This window comes from Loxodonta africana, chromosome 3, assembly GCF_030014295.1.
Source record: "Loxodonta africana isolate mLoxAfr1 chromosome 3, mLoxAfr1.hap2, whole genome shotgun sequence".
Lineage (NCBI taxonomy): Eukaryota > Metazoa > Chordata > Mammalia > Proboscidea > Elephantidae > Loxodonta > Loxodonta africana.
In genome coordinates, this window is record NC_087344.1 from 152,249,356 (window position 1) to 152,262,212 (window position 12,857).

General features: G+C 41.7%; 1 non-coding gene across 1 annotated transcript; it reads left to right on the plus strand.

Moving 5' to 3' along the window:
• The first annotated feature begins 2,113 nt into the window (after window positions 1-2,113).
• On the plus strand, window positions 2,114-2,185 carry TRNAH-GUG (transfer RNA histidin (anticodon GUG)). The gene has a single exon. It is a non-coding gene; the product is annotated as a tRNA-His (tRNA).
• Window positions 2,186-12,857: the final 10,672 nt, after the last annotated feature.

Consider the following 12,857-nt stretch of genomic DNA (forward strand, 5'->3'; position numbering starts at 1 on the left):
TGTGGTTAGAAATAAGAAAAGCATCTTATCTGAATAAATGACTCAAATCTTGAATATATAGAGAATTTTTAGAAATTGGTAATAAAGAGCCAAGCTAATTAAAAGAGGGTAAAGTACTTGAGTAGGCTTTCTTCACCAAAGGGGATTTCTTAATGGCCAAAAATACACAAGAAAGTATGTTCAACATCATTACTCTTTTGGGAAACACAAGTTAAAAGCTCAATGATGAACAACTGCCGCCTTTGCCATGAGACTGGCAGAACTGGATGGTGCTGGGTTACCATTACTGAACATTTTTATCTAGGGTTCTATAGAAGAAACCTGATCAAAAGGAGGGAAACGTAGAACAAAATTTCAAAATCTCATGTACTCTAGACTTTCTAGAGCCATAGAGGGTGGATGAACCCCTGAAGCTATTGCCCTGAGATAATCTTTAAACCTTAAACCAGAAACACCCCCAGAAGGGCCCTTAAAACCAAACAATACTTCAGCTTAACTAGTAAAAACCAATCTGCCTTAAGCATTATGTTCTTTTTTTAAAAAAAATAACATTCTATTGAGTTTTCAGTGAAGGTTTATACAGGAAATTAGGTTCCATTTAACAATTTCTACACGATGTGTTCTAGTGGCAGCTAGGTACCATGTAGTTCTTCTGGTCTCAGGGTAGATGAGGTCGTAGTTCATGTAGACTATTCATCCTGTGGACTAGTTCCTTCTCTGAGTTTTGGTTGCCTTCATTCTCTTTTGCTCTAGATGCATAGAGACTGATTGTGGTATCTTAGATGGCTGCTCACAAGCTTTTAGGACCTCCAGACGCTACTCACCAAACTGGGATACAGAACATAAACTTAACGTACTATATTATGCCAATTGGCTGAGTTGTCCCACAGGATTATGTGGTCCTAAGCCTTCAGACCCCATAAACCAATCCCACAAGGTGTTTAATAAGCATCCGTGTTTGTGCCACCTGTGTGCTCTATTGTATATATGGATGCATACACTTATATATACACCTGCATATACCAAAAACAAAAAATCTGCTGTCACTGAGTCAACTTGGACTCATAGGGACCCTATAGGACAGAGTACAACTGCCCCATGGGGTTTCCAAGAAGTGGCTGGTGGATTCGAACTGCCAACTCTTTGGTTAGCAGCTGAATGCTTAATCGCTGCACCACCAGGGTTCCTACACCTGTTTCGTTGTGTATACCTCAACAACAGCAACAAAATAAAATTAAAAAATCACCTAAAGCGAAACAAACAAACAAACAAAAAAACCTCAGTGAGATAGCATTACACATCCATCAGCATAGGCAGCGTTTAAAAGACAGAGAACACAAAGTCCTGACAAGATATGGGGTATGTTATTGCTGGTTAGAATTCCGTTCTAGAAAACTGTTCGGTACCTTCTGATGAAGTGAAACTTGCACCTACCCCGTGACCCAGCAACTCCAGTACTTGGTATACGTGCATTGAATAAAAATGCAACCTATCAGAATTCGTGGGGAGCAGCTAAAGCAGTTCTGGGAAGGAAATTTATGGCATTAAATGCTTATATTAGAAAAGAGTCTCAAATCAATAATCTTAAGCTATCACCTCAAGAAATGAGAAGAGTAAGATTAACCCAATGCAAAGACAACAGGAAATAAAGATAAGAGCAGAAACCAATGACATTAAAAAGTGAGAAAACTAATGGAACCCCGGTTTTCTAAAAAGATCCATAAACTTGGCAAGGAAAAGAGAGAAGATACAAATCACTAGTATCAGGAATGAAACGGAATATCACATATCCCTGACTTAAAGCTGATGAAGCCGGCAAACTGGAATACAAAAAAAATTGCAACAAAATCCTGTCCTATCTAAGAGTAGGAAAAGGGCAGCTTAGCAAGACAGAAAACTTTTAGACAATAACCACTCTCCTCCAGCCAAATACCACAGAGAAAATTATTTTTATTATGTGGCATGAGGAGGCGGGATAGACGGAGAGAAGACGTGAAAGGGAGAAAAGCACGAGGCCCTGTACCTGTGCAAGAACAAATCAGCAACGTAGTGTGAATGTTTTTACGTCAAAAATATTAAAGGAAGCATAGAGGCTGCCAGGGGCTTGTGGCGCGCCGTGATCGTATAGTGGTTAGTACTCTGCGTTGTGGCCGCAGCAACCTCGGTTCGAATCCGAGTCACGGCAATGTGTGGTGTCTATGAAAGCTGAGCCTGGCGTATTTTTCCTTTCGCTTGTTCATCTCTGTACTGGCTGCGCTCTCTACCCGAGGTCAGAGACTTTCACTTAGTGCTGGCTCCCGGGGGCACCCCGCTGTCAGGAGAGGGAAGGAAGCCCTACAGTGCACACACCTGCGTCGCGGTCATCTGGAAACCCTGGACTTGCCTAATGTCTGAGCATGCGCACAAACTATCCCAAAAGCTGAAGGCTGTCCACAGCTCTCTACAGCTTCACCTTTTGGGATATGTGAAATGAAGTGTGTAGTCATAACCCCCTTTTTTTCTTTTTCTTTTTGGTCGAGTTATTTCAAATATCAGTGGGGACCTTATAGACGAAAAGAGAAATGAGATGAAATAAGAATTCCCACTGTAACAGGAAATTTTACAATAAGATCTAAAAAATACAAGAAAATCTAAACTTGATGGCATCAAAGGCCCCCATTTTTTATACTAACAGTAAATTATTGAAGTACAATTCGCATATACGAAAATGCAGAAATCTTATGTACACAGTCCGATGAATTTTGACGAACGTAACCATCACCTAGATCAAGTTACAGGTTTCATCAACCCACAAAAATCCTTTGAATACTTTTTTAGTCAATCTCTACCTGGCTCCCACTTGGATTAGTTTTGACTATTCTTGAAATTTACATAAATGACAATACTTTTTTGTGATTGTCTTTTTTTTTTTATGCAACCTAGTGTTTATGAGATGTATTCATGTTGCTGCCTGCCTGTGTGTGTATTATTTTGGTGTTACTGATGAGTGTAATTTCAATGTGTGAGTAAAAGACAGTTGATGAACAATTGGGTCATTTCTAGTTTTGGCTATTGTGATTAAGGCTGCTATGAAAATTCTTGTACAAGTCTTTTTGCAGGTATGTGCATCCATTTCTTTCGCGTATGTGCCTACTAGTGGAATCGCTGGGTTTTGGAATTTTCCAGAATGGTTGTGCTATTTACTGCCTCAACAGCAACAAGAGATACCATTCTTTGATCCACATTCTTGTCAGAGCTTGGTGTTCTGTTTTTTTTTTTTTACATTTTACCCATTGTGATGGGTGTCTGTTGGTATACCATGGTGTCATGGATAGAACTGTGTCCCCAAAAAATATGTGTATCAACTTGGTTAGGCCATGATTCCCAGTATTGCGTGGTTGTCTTCCATTTTGTGATGGCAATTTTATGTTGAGAGGATTAGGGTGGGATTGTAACACCACCCTTGCTCAGGTCACCTCCCTAATCCAAGGTAAAGGGAGTTTCCCTGGAGTGTGGCCTGCACCAACTTTTGTCTCTCAAGAGATAAAAGGAAAGGGAAGCAAGCAGAGAGTGGAGACCTGATATCACTGAATAAGCAGCACTGGGAGCAGAGTGCATCCTTTGGACACGGGGTCCCTTTGCCTGAGAAGCTCTTCAACCAGGGGAAGATTGTGAGGACAAGGACCTTCCTCCAGAGTCAACAGAGAGAGAGAGAAAGGCTTCTACTGGAGCCGACGCCCTGAATTTGGACTTATAACCTAGTAGACAGTGAGAAAATAAATTCCTCTTTGTTTAAGCCATCCACTTGTGGTGAAATGTTTTGGCAGCACTAGATGACTAAGACACATGGTGACTTAAATTTTCGTTTACATCATGAGTAATGATGATGAAGGTTTTTTCTTATGCCTTTGGGTATTAAAAAATCCTCTTTTGTGAAGAGACACTTTTAATTGGCTTAACATCTTTTTTTTACTTTTTAAATAAATATTTTATCTTAGGATACATTTATACTTATAGAAATATTGAGACGATAGCACTGAAAGTTCACATATATTTTAGAACCAGTTTCCCCTATTATTAATATCTTAGATGGTACATATGACATAATTATTGAACCAATATGGATACATTATTATGAACTGAAGTACATATTTTATTCAGGTATCCTTAGCTTTTGCTTACTATCCTTTTCTGTTCCAGGATACATCATTACATTTAATTGTCATGTCTCCTTAAGCTCCTCTTAACTGTGACAGTTCCTCAAATTTTTCCTTGTGTGTGACGGTTAGACAATTCTGGGGAGTACTGGTCAGGTATTTTGAAGAACGTCCCTCAATCGGGATTTGTCTGAGTATGGGTTTGGGGAGGTAAAATGCTATTCCATCACATGATATCAACATGACTTACCACTGTTGATATTAATCTTGGTCACCTGATTGAGGTAGTGTTTCTCAGGTCTTTGTTGTTAAGGTGCTCTTTCCTACCCCCCTTTTTAGGCTGTTTCTTTGAAAGGAAGCCACTATGAATAGCCACATTTATGCAGTGGGTTTTGTACCATGTGTCTTTTTTTTTTTTTAATTTTTATTTTGCTCTAAGTGAAAGTTCACAAATCAGGTCAGTCTCTCATATGAAAATTTACATACACCTTGCTATACAGTCCTATTTGCTCTCACTTTAATGAGAGCATAGTTCTTCCCTCCACTCCCTCTCCTCGTGTCCATTCGTGTAGCTTCTTGCCCACTCTGCTCTCTCATCTCCCCTCCAGACAGGAGATGCCAACATAGTCCCATGTGTCTACTCGATCCAAGAAGCTCGTTCTTCAGGAGTATCAGTTTCCATCCCATATTCCAATCCAATCCCTGTCTGAAGAGTTGTGTGCCACACTTCATTGAGTACCTAAATTATTGGGGACTCTTCTGCAAGGGGCGTTAGTCTATTTTTATGACAATGGGGGGACATTTATATTTATTTATTCAATCATTTTTTAATATTAATATGAACTCATGAATGAGTATTTTATGCTTTGGGTTAATCTAATACTACTGTGTTTATATTGTTACTAAAATTATTTTAGTTTGGCCATTGGGAGCTTTTTCAATCAACTCCTGAGTCCCTTTGACCTACCGCCATCATTTTTTTTTTTTTTTAAGGAGTCCCTGGTTGGGGCAAAGAGCTAAATATTCAGCTAGGCAGTTTGAACCCAGCCGGAGGTGCCTCAGAAGAGAAGTGATCTGCTCCTGAAGGTCACAGCCTTAAAACACTAAGGAGCAGTTCTACTGGGCACAGCTGGGGTCGCCACAAGTCATAATCGACTCCACAGCAACTTCTAAACACCTCTCTTAAATTCAATATTTAAATTTACTTCCATTAAAGACCTAATTTATATTTCTACCTGCAAACATAAGCTGACAATTTTAGTAAATGCATTTATGGTATGTGGTGCACAGATCTAGGCAGATTCTCACGCTCCTGCCCACCCTTGTCTTCCGCTCTGTCTCTGTGCCTTCTTATTTCTGTCTAGCTCAGGGCCACTGCAGCTGCCAGCACTTTGCTCAGCTTTACTCCTCACTGGATGTCGCTCTGCTTTCTGGCATCAAATGGTGCTGCTGAAGGTTGCTGAGTGCACGAAGCTGGTGTAGGTGAAGATCACAGGCTCTTGATTGATACAGGCTCTGGCCTAAGGATCCTACTGACTGCTTCTCACCAGCTCTATTCTGATTATTACCCACCAACCTCACCGTTCCCTGGACCCTAAGGCCTTGGTCTCTAACATCTTTACCACCACTGGGTATCTGCACCACCTCGAAGCTACTCTGTTCCCTGGAGGTGCAGTTGCTTAATTCCCCACTGTGTGGTGAGCACAGTGCCCAGTCCGAGTCCCAGCATGTGCATCTGGGATCAGCAGTGTTGTTATAATTCTTTGCCTGGACTCCCTGGGTCTGCCTGGAGAATAGATGAATGTGACAAGAGTATTATTTCTAAACATTTCACACTACTGAAACACACCACAACTTACTTCCCAGCTAGTAAGACACTCTGCAGTGGTGGTTATTGCACTTCAGGCCAGGCACTAATTCCTTCAATATCAGACCCTGGTCCCTAGGCTGCCAAACTACTGTGTAGCCAAACTCTTTCTTATCTTTCATTCCAACATCACTGCCTGGTTCTCCACAACTTCCTCATTGACAACAGGACTGCTCCTGACTGCTGGATCTCGGCACAGACCAGATTTGCCTGTGGAATAAAGAGCCCAGCAGAAGTAGAAAAAGGGCTACTATTCTGGTCTGGTATGCACAATAAAAACTTGTGCAGTTGCACCCAGATGCAGTAAATGAACTGTGGTGGAAAGAACAGGAACCACACATTGGCCAGGAATCAAAATTGGGTGCACCTGTACTACCATTGAACCACCAGCATTCCAAATTCAAGGTTGCCTGCATAGCTCATAACACTCCCAATAGCTTTGTTTTTCCCTGAACTGACATCCTTGAGTGACTAAAGAGGAGTGGTTAAGGGAAGAAACCTTGGAGTGAATTTTCACTTACTTGCTGTTTTGTAGGTCTGTGTAACACGTAACAGTTTAAAAACAGGACTTTTTTTAAAATTGTGCTTTAAGTGAAAGTTTATGATTCAAGTCAGTTTCTCATACAAAAACTTATGCACACGTGGTTATATAACCCTAGTTGCTCTTCCTACAATGTGACAGCGCACTCCTTCTCTCCACCCTGCATTTCCTGTGTCCATTCAAACAGCTACTGAAAACAGGACCTTTCAATCTTTGGTCTTTTTCAGGGACTCAAAAGTGGCACCAGAGAACCGAAGCTCAAGAATCACCTAGACCTCCTGGAGTACCTCAGACACATTCCCAAACATCCAGCCTCCTGAACCACCACTGGGTAAGAACTGGAACCCATCTCAAGCTTGGAAGGAAAGCGATGGGAGGCACCAAGCAATCAGAGGGCAAAGAGGTTGCATCAGGCAGTGAATAAATGACGTTCCCTTAGGTTCATGCAGATTTAGGACAAGAGACTAAGGACTCAATGATTTCTGATGTTTTTGTACCAAGGTTTGTTATGGATTGAATTGGGTCCCCCAAAGATATGTGGTATAAAGCCTAACCCCTATACTTGTGTTTGTAATTCCAATTGGGCATAGAGTATTCTTTGTTATATTAATGAGGTGGAATCGGTATAGATAGCATCTTAAACCAATCAATTTTGAGATATAAAAAGAGCAGATTAGGCCTAGAAGCAAGGAAGCACAAATGGAGACAGACTGATGCCACTCAGAGATTATCAAGAAACCAAGGAAGAGAAGCTGAAAGAGACAAGGATTTCTTCCCAGAGCTGACAGAGAGAGCCTTCTCCCAGAGCAGGTGCCCTAAATTCGGATATCCAACTTCTGAAACTATGAGAAAGTAAGTTCCTGTTCGTGGACACCTTCTCCTTGTGATATTCTTGATTAGGAGTGGTAAGAAACTAAGACAAGGCATATCGCCCAGCTGGAGCCCTGGTGATGCACAGGTTAAGAGCCTGGCTGGTAACCAATTCCGCAATTTGAATCCACCAGCTGCTCCTTGGAAACCCTACAGGGCAGTTCTACCCTATCCTAAAGGGTATCTCTGGTATGAGTAGGAATCGATTCCACCCCAAAGGGTATTATCCATTTGGAAAGAGCCAGTTTCCGAATTTGTCTCTTTCAAGTCGAATCATTTTATTTGAATGTAATAACTTTACTGTAGAGTGTTGCCTGAAACCCTGTGTTCTGGGCATCTTTTATGTGTGTTAGCTGTTTCTTGGAAAGAGAACACTGTTTAATCCCAATTTAGGCCTGCTTTTTCCAAGTCTTGCTGGAGTCGTTTTCTAAATAGCCATAACACCAGAAGTAGAGACCGAGTGTTCAGAGAAGTCTTGGTGGTCTAGTGGTAGAGTTCTTGCCTCCAAAGAGAGGTCCCGGGTTCGATACCCTGTGTATGTAAGGCTTCCCCCCCGCCCTCATGTGCCCAAAACACTTCCACTTCCTACTCTGCTGGATTATCCATTGCAGTGGCAGCACAGGTCATTTTGCCGGCCTGCTCAGGAGCGGGAAAGGAAGGAACATGAGAACTATACACCTGGAGTTATTTCTGGAGCAGAAGACATTAAGGAGTCAATCTAAACTGGCGGGTCCCTCTGAACTGGGATCCTGTAGGGGTTAGTACTGGGCATGCAGAGCAGCAACCATGTGGTGAGACCTGATCTTTGAAATGACAAGTGAGGTGGGTGGGTCCCTGTGGTTTTATGTACTTGAAATCCAAACTGTTGTCACTTTTATGTTTGGTCCTAACGAATCCCTGGAATCTGAAGTGTTCTTTGGTCATTGATTCAAGTCCTAGAACTTGAACTGACCACTGGGCCACATCTCACTATGGAGTGGAGAACAAGAAGTGAAATGCCTGAAAGGAGAGAAGCTGTGGGCTGGGCAGATACCCCGGTGAGGGAGGGAACCCTCCTTTCTGAGTTGTTCCTTCCCCGTTAACATTAACACACTGTCCCCCAAGTTTCTTATCTAATCTTTTAAGTTGCTGTTGTCATTTTGATTCCATATAAACAGATCTTAAAAGAGCATAATGCTCAAGGCAGACATTCTTTACTAGTTAAGCTAAACTATTTTTTGGTTTTAAGAAGACTTCAGGGGATATTTTTATTGAAGGTTTAAACATTATCTGAGGGGGATATTTCCAGGGGTTCATCCAGCCTCCATGGTTCCAGAAAATCTGATTCCATGAGAATTTGAAATTCTGTTCTGCATTTTCCCCCTTTTGATCAGGATTCTTTTATAGAATCTTTGATCAAAATACAGTATAGTAGCTAGGCACAATCCATTTCTTCTGGTCTCAATGCAAAGGAGGTAGTTGTTCATGGAGGCAATTGGCCATACGTTCTGTTTCATCCTCCTCTTCCTGACTCTCCTTCTTCCTTTATTTCCGCAGGCAAATAAGGCAAATAAAGACCAATTCTTGTGTCTGGAATCTTTACTTTTTACCAAGCTATCAGGGTGATTCCAATGCATGTAGATAAGCAGATGAGCTCAAAAAACAGTGCTTTAGGGAACAGATTCATGTGTGACTAAATATAATAGTTTTTTTTAATTAAATTAAGAAGCTTTTATTGAAAATTTCATGATAGGCACTCAAAAATTTTATCTGAGGAAAATTAACCTTGTTTTGCCTTCTAGAAATAAAGCTAAAACCAGAAAAAACCAAACATGCTGCCGTCGAGTCAATTCTGACTCATAAGGACCCTAATGGACAGAGGAGAACTGCCCTGTAGCATTACCAAGGAGTGGCTGGTGGACTTGAACTGCCAAACTCTCACTTAGCAGCCTATCTCTTAACCACTGCGCCATCTGGGCTCCAAAATAAAGCCACCACTCCCTAAGCCTTTCCTAGATACAGTCATGGAAAAAGCAAAAACTTCAAAGAATAAAAACAAAACCCATCAAATACACAGAAATAAGTCCATCAGCCGACTCACACCTTAATTATAGATGGACTCGCCTTTAACTCTATTACCCTCAGCTATTCAAACATTGACAGGAATGATATTTCAGTTGTTATATGTAAATGAAAACATTGGCTTAAACTGCTAAGTGAGCCGGTCCAGCTGCCTCTCTCCTAACTGCGCGGTTCTTAAACTTTTTGTAGTTTCTCTCTTTCTTTTCTTCTTTCCTTCCTGCTCCTCCTCCTACTTCTTTCTCTGGCTCTTCTTCTCCGCACACTAGTGCAGGCCACCAGAATATCAGAATACACTGCCACAATCTGAGAGGATGAGGGACTATTTTTCACCAGTGGGAGTACATTTTTCTCTAGTCAAGGCTTTTTTCTTAGAGCTTCCCTCCCCATTCTTATATTATTACAGAGCTTCACTCCCCAATCTTAGATTCTGTGAACTCCTGGCTTCTTTTTTTAGTTCAATGTGTTATTACCCATTACTATTATTGTTTTTGATGATCAAATTTTCTCAATTTAGACATCTTCAAGTTGGTTCCTGTGATCTTTTGATGTGTTTCCATGAATCAGGGAGCACATGCTTGCTTTCTGGCACAAGAAGTTCCAAGTTCAACTTGTGATTTTCATTTCCAAAATCAGCCATTTACCAAGGAATCTGTTTCTTTTGGTGGAGAATGGCATTCACAACAAAGATGTAGCCACTAGGTAGCATTGCTTCTCGGCTCTGTAAGTGGACATAGTGAGCAAATATTCATATTTAATTCATTAGTTTATACTGACACTTTCAATCCCAATCCAACACCAAGAGGTTCTTCCTCAACTTCCCCAGTCCATAGTTTTATCTCTTCTTTCTCACGTTGATAACCCTAACTCCAAATGATTTTTAATACATTTACTCATGTGCTCTACCCTATGATACACAGAAAATTGTTTCCAAATTATTCCATCAATATGGCTACCAACAACAAATCTACAAAGTTCAAAACTTCTTTGCAGATTTTTCTGCTATAAAAAGATACACTGCGGGGGGTGGGGCCAAGATGGTGGACTAGGTAGACGCTACCTCGGATCCCTTTTGCAACAAAGACTTGGAAAAACAAGTGAATGGATCACGTACATAACAATCTATGAACCCTGAACAACAAACACAGATTTAGAGACGGAAAAGGAACAAATACAGGAAGCAGCAGATTGTTTTCGGAGCCTGGAGCCAGCGTCCCAGTCAGGTAACCTTTGGCGCCCAATTTAGGGCAGAGCCCAGGGGAGCTGATGGCGCAAACAAGGGGCCCAGCCCTACCCCCCTGAACTCACCCCGGGAGGGGGCCCAGCCAGTTTGCGCTGGCAGTGTGGGGACGCAGCTGCTGGGAGAAGTCCCGGGAGGCAGTGACTGGTCTTGGAGCTGGGAGAGCAGCGTCCCAGCCGGGGAATCATGCCGCCGGACATTTGACTGGGCACTGTCACGGCACAAGCAAGGGGAGCTGCTCCAGTCCCCTGAACTAACCCCGGTAGGGGCCCAGCCAGTTCGCAGAGGTGGCGCAGCGACGCGGCTGGTGGGACGAGAAGTCCCCGGGAGGCAGCAACTGATTTTGAAGCTGGGAGTAAAGCATCCCAGCAGGGGATCCTTGACGCTAGGATTTGAACTGGCAGCAGAGGATGTGACCCTGACTTCAGCGGGCCAGACCCCCGGGGGCAATCTCCACACAGCCAGCACACATAGGCGACACGCCTCGCGGGAATCTCAGATATAATAGTCATTCCAAGCAAGACAAGCAACTCTGGCTATATTCTGAGGTGCTACTCTCCTATCTCTCTGATCCCTCCCCAGGCGGCTTCATTAACATTGGAATTGCCTGAGCCACAGGGAGGACGGCTCCGGCTTCACTGCGGCTTTGCTTTTCCCCCTTCTTTTTTTTTTTTTTTTCTTTTGGTCTTTTCCTAACCCACTCTTTCGGCCTGAGAGAAGGAACAAACAAACAAAAAAAAAACCCAGGGACCAAAAATCCACCCCTAATTGGACTAAAAACACAGAACCAGCTACAGCCAAGCATATATGATCCAAATCACAGACTTTCATCCTTACAGGGAACAAGGTGGAGGTTATAATCCAAAGGCAGCTCTGATAGGGATCTGACTGCATTGTTTTTTAGCGGATTCTCTGGAAAAACTAGTTTCCCAGTGATGGCTCGGAGACAGCAGTCCATATCAAACCACATAAAGAAGCAGACCATGACAGCTTCTACAACCCCCCAAACAAAAGAATCAAAATCTTTCCCAAATGAAGATACAATCCTGGAATTATCAGATGCAGAATATAAAAAACTCATTTACAGAATGCTTCAAGACATCAGAAACAAAATAAGGCAAACTGCAGAAAAAGCCAAGGAACACACCGATAAAACAGTTGAAGAACTCAAAAAGATTATTCAAGAACATAGTGGAAAAATTAATAAGTTGCAAGAATCCATAGAGAGACAGCATGTAGAAATCCAAAAGATTATCAATAAAATTAAAGAATTAGACAACGCAATAGGAAGTCAGAGGAGCAGACTCGAGCAATTAGAATGTAGACTGGGACATCTGGAGGACCAGGGAATCAACACCAACATAGCTGAAAAAAAATCAGATAAAAGAATTAAAAAAAATGAAGAAACCCTAAGAATCATGTGGGACTCTATCAAGAAGGATAACTTGCGGGTGATTGGAGTCCCAGAACAGGGAGGGGGGACAGAAAACACAGAGAAAATAGTTGAAGAACTCCTGACACAAAACTTCCCTGACATCATGAAAGACGAAAGGATATCTATCCAAGATGCTCATCGAACCCCATTTAAGATTGATCAAAAAAGAAAAACACCAAGACATATTATCATCAAACTCGCCAAAACCAAAGATAAACAGAAAATTTTAAAAGCAGCCAGGGAGAAAAGAAAGGTTTCCTTCAAGGGAGAACCAATAAGAATAAGTTCAGACTACTTAGCAGAAACCATGCAGGCAAGAAGGGAATGAGACGACATATACAGAGCACTGAAGGAGAAGAACTGCCAGCCAAGGATCATATATCCAGCAAAACTCTCTCTGAAATATGAAGGTGAAATTAAGATATTTACAGATAAACACAAGTTTAGAGAATTTGCAAAAACCAAACCAAAGCTACAAGAAATACTAAAGGATATTGTTTGGTCAGAAAACCAATAATATCAGATACTGGCACAACACAAGGTCACAAAACAGAACATCCTGATGTCAGCTCAAATAGGGAAATCACAAAAACAAATTAAGATTAATTAAAAAGAAATACTCATAACAGGGAATCACTGAAGTCAAAATGTAAAAGATCACAATAATAAAAAAGAGGGACTAAACACAGGAGGCATAGAACTGCCATATG